Source organism: Cyanistes caeruleus, chromosome 1 (genome assembly GCF_971803275.1).
Source record: "Cyanistes caeruleus chromosome 1, bCyaCae1.hap1.1, whole genome shotgun sequence".
NCBI lineage: Eukaryota > Metazoa > Chordata > Aves > Passeriformes > Paridae > Cyanistes > Cyanistes caeruleus.
Genome location: NC_141701.1, coordinates 132,534,552 through 132,549,195, shown reverse-complemented (window position 1 = coordinate 132,549,195; position 14,644 = coordinate 132,534,552).

Sequence of the window (14,644 nt, the reverse complement as noted above, 5' to 3'; positions counted from 1 at the left end):
CTCCACCACCTCCCTAGGGAGCCAGTTCCAATGCCTTACCAGCCTTTTTGTGGAGGAATTCTTCCTGATGTCCAACCTGAACCTCCCCTGGCACAGCTTGAGGCCTTTTCCTCTTGTCTGGTTGCTATTCTGGAACATAGTGAGAATTGCAGGTAAAATCTTCTTGCTATTGACTTCAGATGAGCTAGGATTTTATCCTAGGTAGTTTACTTAAATTTCTATATACCACCTCAAAACATTTAATTAACCTGTTAAATGGAACTTAAGTATGATTTTCATATGGTGCTCTCTTTCCAACTTTTTTACATCTGTCTTTTTTGTCTTCCTCTCTGCAATATTCCTAGTTTTCTAAAGCATTAAAATGCTCCTGCTTACACAAGATTAGGAATGTATTTGAACATCAGCATCTCTAATGTTTTCATGTAGTCTTTAACAAATAGTCCTTATAAAGGTATTTTCTTACTTGTGCTATGTAGGCCTTCTGAAATGAATTCATATAGAGCATGTCTTTATGAAAGTTTTTGAATAGCAGTACGGAGAAATAGGGTGATTCCTTTTAATCACATTTCCTACTATAGGTAGAAACAGAAACCACCTTTTGTATAAACTGCCTGAATGTAGCTGGATTTCTTGAGGTTCTCCCCAGCATTCACATGCTCTGAAAAGCTGGTTTGGGACAGATTGGGTTGTTACACGGTTTAGCCCAGAATGTTTGGAGGTCAGATCCCAGCTTCAGGGCATGGGCAGGAAGGAATATGATGCTGATATTGCATCTTCTACATTTCCTGCCAAGGGGTCACTGAGACCATGTTGAGCAGTAGTTGATAGATGTTGTTTCTCCCATCCTGCAGGATCTGAGATGAGAGGAAGCTCAGAGTGCTGTCATTTCCATCTGCTGAGGGAGCTCAGGAGATCAGCTGGGAGGATCTCTGTGCACAAAGGGTGTGTTACAGAGAGAGCTTTCCCGCTCCACTCAGCTGTCCTTTGTATCTGTTAGCCTCCATGTCTTGAGACATACAGGCCTGCCAGGATGGGCACCAATCTCCACAGCACACTTCAACATAAAGTGCCTTGGAGAAATGGTGCAGGGGGCTGTTTCTAATTCCCATTGAAACTAACATTTAACCAGGTTCATGTTCATGGGTAGATTGCATGGCTAGTTAACAGGGAGGTGCATGGAGACCTTTTCTGTGACCAGGTGGAAACATGCACATTTTAAATCTAGGTCTAGCTACTGCTCTGACTATGGTACTCTTGGTCTTCACAGTAGCTTACTTCAGTGAATATTTGGATATGTGTATGGTTACTAAATAAACCAGAATGAAACCAATTTATAATCATTATAATAATTTATAATTTTAAATTAGTTTAAATGACATTAACAGTTTTTGAATCGAGCTCGTGTTTAATCTGCCGTAGAAAGAAAAAAAAGAAAAGAAAGTTAATACAAATAAATGTTCTGCACTAGGCAGTAGGGCTTCATAAATCAAAATTTGCAGGCAGGCAAACTGGCTGCAGTTCATAAAGGATTTTTTAAGTGGGTTTTTTTTTTAACAAAAAAGGTGAAAGCTTTTCTGAAAATCAAAGTTTATTTAATAATGTATATTTTAAAATGTGCTGAGACTTACTGTATTATTTATTACCAGTTTACAATTTAAATTCATGCTGAACCAACGGTATTTATAGATGGTTAACCATAGCCCATTAAAATGTTTCATTCTGTGTTTGTCACAATGGCTGTTTAAAAAACAAACTCCGCATTTTTCTGCAGAGCTCTCTGTTCTCTTGCTCAAGTGAGTTGCAGTACTGTTATTGCCTGTGATGCTTTGCCAGGCTGCTAAAGCAGCAGGTTTCTGCTGGCCAAGGGAAGCCCCGTGAGCTTGCTCCCAGGAGGGCAGAGCTCCACAGTGGGTGGCACTCGGGTCGGTGTCGGGCACCCAGTGTGCCACTGGTGCCGTTCTGGGGTCTCGAGCGCCTTCAGAAGGACTGACAGCTCCACAGATGTCCCCAGCTGATTCATCCCGTGACTTCCCAGATAGAGAAGACCTGTCTGGTGAACTCTTAGGTCACAAAAGCAAATCTGACAAGTGAACTGAGAGCTGTCCCGAGAGAACTGTGGAGAACTGAACGTTGGGCGACTCCAGCCGTCTCTAGGCCATTGCTGTCAATTTCCTGCCTGCAGCTGGTAGCGCCTGGTGATGTGCAGTACTTTCTCTGGCATGTTGTACCACCTGAAACATGTTGCCTCTTTATTCATACCTCTCCTGCCTCTCTGTTCGGTCTCAAATGTATTTGAATGTCCTTTCAGTTTATGGATTTGTTAAACTGTAAGTGCAGAAAAATTTATCTGAGTATATAGAATATATGTGTATAGAAATGTATTTAAAGTTTCTTAATAATGTAAATGCACTGCAGCTACTTATTATTGTTATTTCTTCTGAAATGTGTTATTATTAGAAGTTTACACAGACAGGAAAACAACACAATATTATACTTCTAATAACTTATTTACTTGCAAAAATTATAATATTTTTTGAGATATAGATTTGGATATTTGTTTTAGAGATTGTTAATATTGTAGCACTGTAGAAATTAATCATCAATTAAAAGGCATATTTTAAACTTTGTTCTAGTTGATTTTTTAAATTTTTTTTTTAGCACCTAGAAGACGGTTCATATAAACATTCAGTATATTATACCTGGCAGGTATCTGTTTTCAAAGGCCGTATTTTTTTATTTAGAATTATTTCAAAAATTAATCTTGAGGTCCCCTGTAACATATTTACTCTTACCCAGACAGCCTTTTCATATTTATTGAAATATATTCCATAAAAATCAGGTAGGTTTGAGTAGTAATAAAATAGGTTTATCAAAGAAGAGCAGAAAACACAGGGCCTTAAAGAGAATGTCAACATGAATGAAAAAAATGGCATTGCAGTGATCCTGAAATAGATGTTCCAGTAGTAGATGTTACAGTGTTTTGGAACAGGACTTTTTTGTGGTGTTAACCTCTGAGAGAGGTGGAGGCAGAGAACATCCTTTGGCTGTCCTTTGCTATGTGACTAACAATGACATTGCAACTATGAGGATTTCGTTGCCATGACAGTATGAGAAAGCACTATGTGAGCATTCACACCTACTTCTTTTGAATTAGGAATCAAGTGGTTGTAACCCCAAGGAGCTTAACTGTGTATAAAGCTTAAATCCTGTTAGTCAGACGTATTATAATGGAGATGTAGATCTCCTAATCTGAAAGTCACAGAAATGGTCTTCTGATCTAAATTTACAGGACAGGATTTGTGTGTCCTGGCCCTCTACCAAGGTTAAGCCATTCAGATTTCTATGGAAGCTAGTGGAAGAATATCCACTGATCTCAAGAGGAGTGTGATAGGACATAGACATTTGTGTATTCTGTTCTGTGTAATTCTGGATTTGCCAGGGAAAGAGTGAGCTGTAGCCTTCCTGTTAGTCCTGTCTGGGAGAGAGCCTGTGCTTGTTGTGTATTAGCTGTTGCACGGTGGCACACTTCCTCCTAGCTTTGCAGGGTGCCCAGCACTGCTCCCTGCGGAACGCTCCGGAACACCTGGAAATCTCCAGTGGTACACCACTACTGTATTATACTGACTTGAAATCAGCAGAGTTGTAGAAACTCCCTTCACATATCTACATAAATATCTTTAATTTCTGAAATTAATCTAGGCCCAGTGAGACATCCCATTAAAAATAGGCAGGGTAGATCATCCCTCACAGATGCTTGGACATTCCTGGCTTGAAGTGCTGCTGTCACTGAACAACTTTCATTTTCATATATAATCTCTTGGTGGTTTGTGCTCATACCACATTCATAAGATGGCACTTTGCCTGCTCTTAAGTGGCTGTTCCAAATTTGGTAGAACAAATTGCAAATGATGAGCAAGGCTCAGATGGGTATCCTGCTCCACACACCAAGCACCCTCCTGCGCTCAGAAGAGAATCCTAAATCCTGGGTGTGTGGTAACATTTGCATGCCTTTTAATTTATCATGTATGAAGCTGAATAGTATAATATGGACCTTCAACTCATGAAGAAAAGAAACTAATTTTGTTACTGAAGACAGCAAATTACATTTTATTCTGTAAATTAAATCTGGGAAGACCATTAAGATTGAGACTCATTCAGTGACAAAACAGAGACAATACTGTGGATCTTGCTGCCGACTCTTGCTGCCAACTAAAAGCAAGTATTTAACCTTACTTCTGTTTTCATTCAAACTGAGGTGATATTACTGAGAATAAAAAAATTGAATTCTTGCCAGAAGGAGTCTTTTACAATGATCATCTCTGACCGGGGCTCAATTGATTTAACCTTCCAATCTCTACGTTATATCCAGCCAACTCTTAAAAAAAGAGTTCTGTTTCTAGGAAAAAAAACAAACCTGGAAATAATTCCTCTAGAGGTTTTTAAACAGAAAATTTATTTTAGACTTCATGAGATATAAGCACTGTTGAACATTTTCATACACTTGAGCAATGGCTCTCTAAATAATTTGAAGATTTATTTAGTTGGTTAGTTAGTTAGGTCTCTATTCTTGCTACAATAATAGAAAGCTTGAAAAGGTGATGGAAATGTAGAGAACAATATCCATATACTAAATATGCTGGTATTGGATCTTTAAAATATGATCATATATCAGGGTTACCAGAAAGAAGACAGAGGCACAAACTACTTAAATGGAAGGAGTAGCTGAAATATCACACCTGCATGTTCAGCTCCATTTGATCCATAGGCAGTGTCCACTGTTGTCTATTATAAATGTTGCTCTCATCATACTTGCTACAGAAGTTTTTGGATTTTTTTAAATCAATAGACATAAGTAATTACTGGTGGTAGAAATGTGTCACTGTCATGTGCAACTTGAGTGGGGAAAAAAGCGGGCATGGTATTTCCATTTCTCAGTGCTTTTAAATTGAAAGATTGTCTTAAGAGCCATAGTCAGCAGTGTTGCCATCACATTTTTATTTTCCAAATATAGGCTACATTTTAGATTATTATTTTCCCACAATTTCTTTGCTGTGTAAAAATAAGTCTATGGTCTTGATGATTTTCTCAGTTGTCTCAGGGTCCTGCTATTTTGCAGGTCAGCAGTGGAACCTGCTACTGGAAGAACACTTCATTGTGATATTCCTAAATTGGTGCAATGGCTGCAGTCTTTAGGAATAATTTTATCCTCCCAAAAATTGCAGGATGAAGATAAAATATCCCATACTAATATCTTTTATGAATGCTCTTGCCTCCTAAAAATGTCTATTATGTGGGAATGGGTCTGTGTGGTTTGTTTGTTTACTTGTCTGTTTCCACCTGTATAGCTACTAAAAAACTAATTACACCCTTGCCTACTGAATATGAAGTCAGTGGACTTTTGTGGTTTCAGATATGTGAGTTCCTTGAGTTTACAGCAAGTCTGTAGTCAACTTCCTTGATCATTGGCTTCAACTCTTAGCTGCAAATATTTGTGGGAAAGATGGAGTGACTTCACTTTCTCTCTGAAGTGAGCATTATATTTCAGAAAATCTTTCTGAAGGCATTCAATGTTTAAGCATGCTTCTCTTTTAGTTCTGCTTTCCTCTGATCTGTGCAGGGTGCTGACAGAGAGGGAACAATCATGACATCTCCTGTAAAATAACGTCAGGTTGTTGTTCTCTTTTCACTCCCCTGGCTCATTTGAACACTTGCTACAGTCCTTGAGCTGTTAGACAGCACTAAATAGGAGATAACACAATCACCTTCCTGTGGTCTGTAAAGCATTCAGGGTTAGACTTCAGAGGGCAGAAAGGCAGCAGAGAACAATGGAACTAACACAGTGTGCTAGGTGAAGAGTGAGTGGCTTTAACCACGTGCCATGTGTAGTATGTAGGGTGTATGTTTAGGGAACTGAAAAGGAGACTCTTTCTGAGTCACTAACTCCTAGATGACTGCTGTGCTTGTGACTGGAACAAACTTGCTATTTCACCTTTGGTATTGAGAAGACACATGAGACGTGCTTCACTGATGAGAGGTATCATTTATATATCTGCTCTTGCTCTGGGCACACTGTGTGCTTGCAATTTGCATGGTTCTACATGTTAAAAGAATTAACACCTTCCACCAGTGTTTTAATGTAGTTTAATTCTGAGATGTCAAGAACTTCTTGGAAGAAATAATACCTTGGACTGATCTGATTCCATCTTGAGAGCACAAATGTTTCAAGGAGCAGAAGTAAATCTATTTAGGGTTTTGGGTGCCCTCCATAAATAGTTCTGGCAGCTCAGTCCAGTCTCCCATCTTTCTGATGTCATCCTCTCCAGCGTAGCCTGTATCTTCTAATTCATTTTTCACTATGAAATCTGATTACACAAAATAAAATATGTATGAAAGAGAAATAGGAGGTATGTAGGTGAACCAGCATACTGAAAATCTGGGACTTCTCCTTCCCTACTGCAGTCTTTCGTGGCAATTGTGGAAGGAATATCAGACCAACAATTCTGAGTAACAAAACTGTTAGTCACTAACACTGGTCTAAAAGTTTCCTGACTGAAACTATTTGAGGGAAGTCTGCTTAGGGATGTGTTTCTTCTAAGTGCTTGCTAAGAATTTCAGTCACAAGCCCTTTTTCCCAAGGTGTCGTTTTGCTTTAAGATGATTGTGTGTACTTGACTTCAGAAGTGGTGCTTAATCCTTCAGGGTATCTTGTGCTAGTGCTAAGATTTCTACCTTTCAAAGGCTTTAACCTTTATGTGATTCAGTTATACTCCCATCACAGGCCCACAGCATCCCTCCAGTGATGATCTTTCTTCACTGTGTATTATTTCCCTGAGACTGATGTATCTAAAAATATTCACAGCCCAATTAGAATTACCTAGTATTTCCTCTGGTTAAGAAAGTTATTACCCTGTATTTGGTGATTGTAAGCACATAGGTTTTTTAATCAAGGCACGCTTAGTTTCAAAGCTGTGAGATGTACAACAAACATTAAATAGGAGGAGGGGGTTAAATTACTTCATTATTTACTAGAACCTCTGAGACTGTAATAAGTGCATATTGAATGAAACAATGAGACATGTTTCAAGTCAGCTTCTGACAAGCTATTATTTCAGTATGTCTCTCTGAGAAACCACAGGTACAGAATTACTCATGATGATGGCTGCTGCCCTGAGCACTAACCAGTGTCATCCTGTACAGCTCCTCTTCTGTGAGAAACTGAGAAATAATTACCATGGAACTATCCTGAGCTCTAAATAGCTGTTATTCTTTAGGTAAACTACTTACCGAGAGGTTTCATCTGCAAATAATACCTCTTGAGACTGTGCACAGGCAGGATGTGATAGTTTACAAAAGCCCTTAAGAGATTGCATTTTGAAATGTCACAGCTGGATAGGTTTGCAGTTCACAGTAGGTTTGGAGATACAGATCCTGAGGCCAGATCCTTTGCTGCCATGCCTCAGCAGAATTGTTCTGACTTACATAATTTTGAAGACTAGACTTTAAAAGAGCTTTTCTAAGAATAGTTCAAAATTTGAATGGGTAGTATGTGTGAAATGGTGATGTTTTTCTTTTTTTCATTTAAAAGAACTTCAATTTATTTTACAAGTTTCTTTAACAAAGCTGGAAACAATGAAGGATTTTCTTCTGAACCAGTTTTAGAATAAACATTTTTCTGAATATTCTAACGTGAAAATCCGTTTTTGACAGAAAATTGCATTGTTTCCTAGGAAATTCTTGGCTAGTGCAACCTCCAAGTCCTGAGACTGGGGAAGGGGGTACAGGCAGGAGGGTGAAAGGTGAATGAAAAGCCACATTGCCTCCCCAGCTGTGAGCAGCCAGTGGAGGCTCCCACACCGAGACAGCCAAGGAAGCAGAGAGTGGTCACAGGGGGCAAGGGACAGTTGTAACAATGGTCATAAAACCTAGATAAAAAATTTCCTGAGTCTTCTGCTTGGCAAACAAAATGAGGTAATGCTGCTGGAGGATGAGAGGGTGAAGGATTATTTAATCCCCAGTTTAAGAAAAATACGGTCTCATTCAATGAGATTTCATTATATTAATTTTACCTCATTCTGTTGACAGAGTAACCTTTTGTTCTGAATTTATGTTTCCTTCCAATAAAAAGCAATGTGATTTCTATCTTGTCATGCATCTATTTTCTTTACTGGTGCATTTGAGTTGGAGTTTGAAGAACAGTGGCAGGAACTTGAGTGGGGAACCAGTTAACTCTTCTTCCTACGTTTTTCCTGCATATCTCCAAAGGAGTGTTTGACTTGTTCTGTGCATCAGGAGATTAACTCTGATTCACCTTATCTCTGTACTGAGAAAATTCTCTAGGGTCCATCTGAAACACCTACACAGCCACTCCCCTGAAGCCTTTTGGCATCCCTGAAGTAAAATTTCATCAGAATCCAGCTATATGAGTTTTACCTCTGCCAAGGATTTGGCTTCAGACTCTGGTAGCTTCTGACACCTTTTGATGCAGGGGCAGATCTTCAAAAGGAACCAACCACTCCCATGAATCTGGACTCTTGCAGTGGTTTGTGCTTTCAGTCTGGAGAGTAGATAGAGTTAAAATAATCCCAGTTCTAATAGTTAACCCTTCTCATTTTTACCACTATGCCCTCTGGTAAGGATGGTTGACTGAAAGAACCATATTTTGCTCTCAGAAGCTTAGAAAGAGGCTTAATGTTGTGACAGACAAGAAACTGGCTGAGAAAACAAAGGATGAAGTGACAACAAGAACTGTTTAGAAAGTAGAAACATGGGATTTAACAAGAGTGCACAGTAAAAACAAGCTAGTTCCAAAGTATAAATGCTGATCTTGCATGTCTGAGGTAAACAGAGAAGGTTTCCATGTTTCCCAGATTTGTTTTCTGACACTTAAAGTGGACCAGATGGTCATTTGGTGGGAATTCATTTAGTGCCAAGAAAGTGAAGTTGCTGGTTTACAGCAAATTATGTGTGACTCTCTGTATCTACAACCCACATCATGTGTATTTTTCTTTTCTATATTGCTTTAAGTTTTCTAAACTGCATCTCTCTAGGTCATTCTTTGGAAAGCTGAAAGAAATCAGTGACCCTCTCATTTCATTGTACCTGGCCTTACTTGGTTTAAGGCTATAGCAAATACAATTTTTTCTCTCTGTTATATGTGAGTCCCTTCTGATAATGAGAATGTTATATTGTCTTCACAAGGGATTGATGCTATTTATCGAACATAAAACTAAAGGGGACGCTAAAAGAAATTATAATAATACAGTATCTGCAGACAAATAGCTTTTCTGACACAAAGCAACAAAATGAGTTATTGCTGTAAGTGTCAATTAATGCATTTAAAATGCTTTAATTGCACGGTATCTGTTTCAGACTCTTGAAATGCAGAGGTAATTTGGCCTAAAAGAAGATATGATTCACAGTCAATATGTAACTGTGACTTGACAAGGGGCTTAATAGCTGCCTGAGGCAGATCAGAATGTGTGATAATGAGAATCTAGCAGAAAAACACATCATGAAACTGAACTTCAGTGTTTCCCTGGGTAAATGGTGTCAGTGACTAGCTGGTCATGCTCCTTCTACAATGCAAAAAGGCAGAAGTGGTCAGTCTTGACAGCAGTGACTGCTGCAACCTTGCAGATAGTTACAAAGTACTCATTTTTGAAGTAAATATGTGCATTCATTCATAGTCATATTCATATGAAATGTACATACATCCATCTATAAAACCTTTTTATTTAATGCAGTTTAGTGAAATGCATTTCAGCATGAGAGAGAGGTGGGATTGTGATAAAGCCTTCAATTTACTATGCTTCATTGTCTACTTATGTCCCATGCCAAGTTCTTTCTGGGAAGCTGTAAAAAGAAAATTATTTGCTGGCTTAGGTTTGGACTTCACTCTGTTCCTTTCATTGCTACTGTACTCTTCTCTGCAGGGGATCATTTTACATTTTCTTAATTGCAGAGAGAGACCATGGTGTTGGCAGTGGTTGTACTGAGAAATGGGTTTTAATGAAGTGCACTCCCCTTACTGCAGTGGAACTTTAGCACCTGCAAGCTGAAAGATAACATCCTGTCAAGTTAAAGTTGATGACTTTGTCACCAAGGGGACAGATTTATTTGCACCCATGCATTTTATATCAAGATTGGGCTTTAAAAATGTTTTGTCATGTTGCTTTATGACTACCTGTATTTTTTTGTTCGGGAATATTGCTACTTGGAAGTAAAATAAAGGGAAAGCTATTGGCTGGACATCAAGGTGCAATTCCTTTGAAGTAAATTTAGACTTTTATGATGCAGATGTTTGCAACCTTCCATCTAGAATCAGGGGAGAGAAATGGGTGGTTCATTTTAACCTTTTGTAGGCATCAAATTTTAATTGAGAAGAACCCCACTCCAGCCCCTTTGGCTATAAATACCATACTGTACCTGGCTCTGCAAACAGTATTCCTAGAGGCACACTGCTGAAGGACTCCACACTGCCCACAGACTGCCCCATCAGGAGGAGACTGGCTGTATTCCTCCTGCATATCAGCTCTCATTCGAGAAACTCTCCAAAACAGATCACTCTCCAAAACAGATCCAGGGCTTGTAAGTCCCTGTTGGAGCAAATGAAAGAAAGCATTGCAGACTGCCCCTAAAGGAAATAATCAATCCTATATTTTTCAGGATCTTGTCAATAAGAAACTTAGAAATTCTGCACCTCTTAGAGGTTTCCTAAGGAATGACATGTATGTGACTGTAGTTCATGCTTGCTCATGTCCTCTCTCCAGTGCCTTTTCAATCCAGTTGTGAATTTCTGCCACACAAAAAAGAGAAAATAATGATTCAAAGACACTGTATTCCTAATTTTTTTTTTTTTAGAAAATTTGTACTTGAATATGGAAGAAAAAGCCAAGTGAATGTTACCATAACAAGTAACAAGTAAAAGCGTAAAAAAAATTAGTCTTGTGTTTTATGCACAATGTCCAATACAGCATAAAATTAACTTCTTTATGCTAACTCCTGGGTCATGAAGTCTCAAGCTGAAGGGCCAAGAAGTCGGTCAATATGACAGGCCAGAGAATCAGGACTGAGCAGAGAAATATAAAAAGAAGAATAAAATGAAAGGCAGCGCCATCAACTGGTCATGGGCTTGCCCCTGGCTAAACTGGGGTATGCACCCTGGCTGTCCTGACAGCTCCAACAGGCTTTGGACAAGCCACTGCACCCTGCTCTTTCTCTAGCTGATACCCAGGGGATGCAATGGAAAGCAAGGATTTCAGAAATGTGAGAGCAGAAGCTCAGGCTGCCGAGAGAGAAAGATGTTAGGAAGTTGCTGGGTCTGTGATGAAATGCTGAGTAGACAAAAATCCGTTGGAATCCAGGCTTAAACTGATTGTTCTGCACATGTCATTTCTAATCACTTGTAACATTGTAAATATCATTCACTTCTGGAGGTCAAAGAAGGATCAGGAGAATTTGAGGGAATAAAATGTCCATACTCTTCAGAAACTGGAGCAAACAGCTGACTTGCCTTCACCTGCAGCATGACTTCCTGCAATCCCCAGTTCCCTGCTATGAAATCCTCTTAGCATCCCTCTGAAACACAAGTGTAAAGAAAATTTCACTCTGTCTGCACTTCTATTTAGCTAACAGAAAAGAGGCAATCTCTGCTGCCTGGGTATTGTCCAATTGTTATACTTAATGAGTCTAGTTAAACACCTTAATGAGAGGAAAAGGTACAGAAAGGCAGTTGCTTTGAGCAATTTATTACAGAATAAGGGAAAGCTCAACTGTGGAAATTCTACAAGCCACAGAACACAAATACAGCGTGGAAGGGAATCCAGGCTGAAACATCCACAAGAAAGGAAGAAAAACTGTGTCCCTTCACTGTGTCAGGCTGGTTATAACCAACCCAAACAACTGCTTAAAATCAGCACCTACCTGTCACTCCTGTGTCTTATGACTTAGACCTCCTCTGCCTTTGAGCTTGTCTTGGGTATTCAGAGCATCTCATGGGCCTTGTGATGTTCTGCCAGTGTTCCCTGCACTGCTCTGCTCAGTCCTGATTCTCTGGCCTGTCATATTGACTGACTTCTTGGCCCTTCAGCTTGAGACTTCATGACCCAGGAGTTAGGCTAAAGAAGTTAATTTCATGCTGTATCAGACACTGTGCATAAAACACAAGACTAATTTTTTTTTTCACACTTTTAATGCTAATGGTATGTTTTGTTATTTTGTTTTTGTCCTTTGTTTGCTTCCTCAGAATTAAACTTTTTGTCTGACCTTTCTAGACCTTTGTTGTGTCCATCATTCTTTTTATCTGTGCATCTGCTTTCTGTCTTTATGGACTCTTTTTAATGATCCTGAATATTTGACCTATTTTCCACCTTAGAACAGATGCAATAGTCTATTCCCTAAAAGTGAATGTCCAAGATGTTATTGCCCTTTTGTTTGGAGCTCTATAACACCCACCATGGCAGACATCCTGTGTGTCTGTGCTCAGCACTGTGAGGTTTTGTCTTTGAGATCTCAAATTAGTTCAAAAGCTAATAGCAAGCTGACACAAACTTTGAGTGATGTTCTGCTCACATCATTCCCATTTGAGAAATTATTTTTCACTCTGTAGACTGTGAATGAGTCCTTGTTTTCTAATAGGTGCATTAAATCCCATTCTGCAAGCTCTTACAAAATGTTTTCCCCTAGGAATAGAAAAGCTCTGGCCAAAGTCTGATTGCTGAAAATAAACACATCTTGCATGGTGTTTCAGAGGGCTGAAGGTATACACTGATTCCAACTATGATTTTCTGTCTTTGGCCTGTAGAAATCCAGGAATTTCTTAATTTTTCTCTGTCTTTCATTGGATAAGGGTTTATTTACTCTCTATTCTGTAAAATTGTTTTCTGTTTCTTCTAACTCTTGCAATCAAATCTGGTTCTCTTTTGCTGGTACTAAATAATCTCTGCCTTTTCACAGGTTTAAATCCAGACTGTTGATTGGATTTTTCCCCTTGATTTTCACATCTGATCCCCACTACAATTTGTTCTGACACAGTAATTGTAGTACCAGTAAATGGTGTATTTTGAGTTAAAACAAGTTATAGATCTGCTATACATCGCTCAGAATTTCTTCCCCTCTGATTGGTTTCTCTTTTAAAGCTGATACCTCTCAAGAGTGAGGCTTTCTTTCTCCTAGCAGTAATACACCCCTTCAGTATCTCTTGTGCTGCCTGATCAATGGCTCAAACTTCAACCCTTTCCTATTCAAACCTGATTACATGAAAATATAATGCCTGTCTCCTAGCAATATTTAAAAAAATACCAACTTCAGGGCAATCTTTCTTTCATGTTTTTCATGTTTCTTTCATGTTTCAGCAAACATAATGGTCACTTGAACTTTTTCCCCTTGCCTGATACATTTCTGGAAAATGTCACAATTCTTGCAGTTTTAACCTCACGCCTCTCCATGAAACACTATATTCACTACTTATTCCTACTTCTAAAACCTTCTCTCTGTTTTTGAATCTACTTTTTCTTATTCTCTTGCTCCTTGCATCAAGGAGTATTCTTTGGCTTGAGAGCTTTTTCAGAATTCAGAATTACAGCTTTTAAGCACAGTGAGTCATTACTACAACAAAAGGTAAAAGAAAGACAATGTGAAGAAATAGTACATTAGGGAGGGAGATGAATCTATGTAGCCCACTCTGAGCCTGCCTGCAGACAGCCCATTCTGACAGGATTGCTCCAAACCAGCACATTTCAGTCTCTGTCTTGACCTCCTGTCCTCACCTGCAGTCTGTAACCACCTGTCCTTGAGAAAAAAATACTCACTTGGTCAGAAAGTCAGAAACATGTTAAAGAAATATTCTGGATGCTGAAGAAGAGCTGTGTCCTCTGTGCAAGGGAAGGTGTAGGTAATTATTTCAGCTGTTGACAAAGTTACAGGTAGTTTTAAGGTATGAAACCTTTCTCAGCTGTTTGTAAACATATCAGCTGGATGAAAAAATAATATAAAAGGATAACATTGAGCTGTGAGTGTAAAGAGGATCTGTGCTTCTGGAGACTGACGCTTTTTAAATTATGGAGGGTTAATATGTGTCTGAAAGACAGAGTTAAACCCCACAAATCACATTAATTGAAGAAAAATGGCACTGCTACCCTAAAAACTGATCCCAAAATGTGCTGTTCTGCATTTGCAGGATGAACCATTCTAGTGACTAGTGCATTGTTAGCAGCAATAAATATCCCTTGGGATGGTTGTTATTGAAAGCCTTGAGACAACAGAGATGAAAGAGACAAAGGTTTATGGTCCCAGGTGAGAGTCACAGCTATTTTGAAAGGTGCACCTCATTCAGCAACAGAGAAAAGGATTTACCAAAAGCTCTGCAGGCATAACTAACAGCAGGAGGTGAAGCAATTTAATGATGTGAAGGGCAGCTTCTATAGGTGAAATATGGAGGATAACAGGTCTGGGAGAAGGGATGCTTCACTTGAAAAAAAAAAAAAAAAAATTTTTCCTATAGCTGACAATAGCAACAGCAGCTGGAAGTACCTGAGAGTGAGTGACAGTGAAGGAGCCAGGATGAACTGCAAATAACAGTAAATAAGAAAAGTGACTTGAAAAGGCTCTGGGCCCCTAGCAGCTCTAAGAATAGTGAATTGGGACA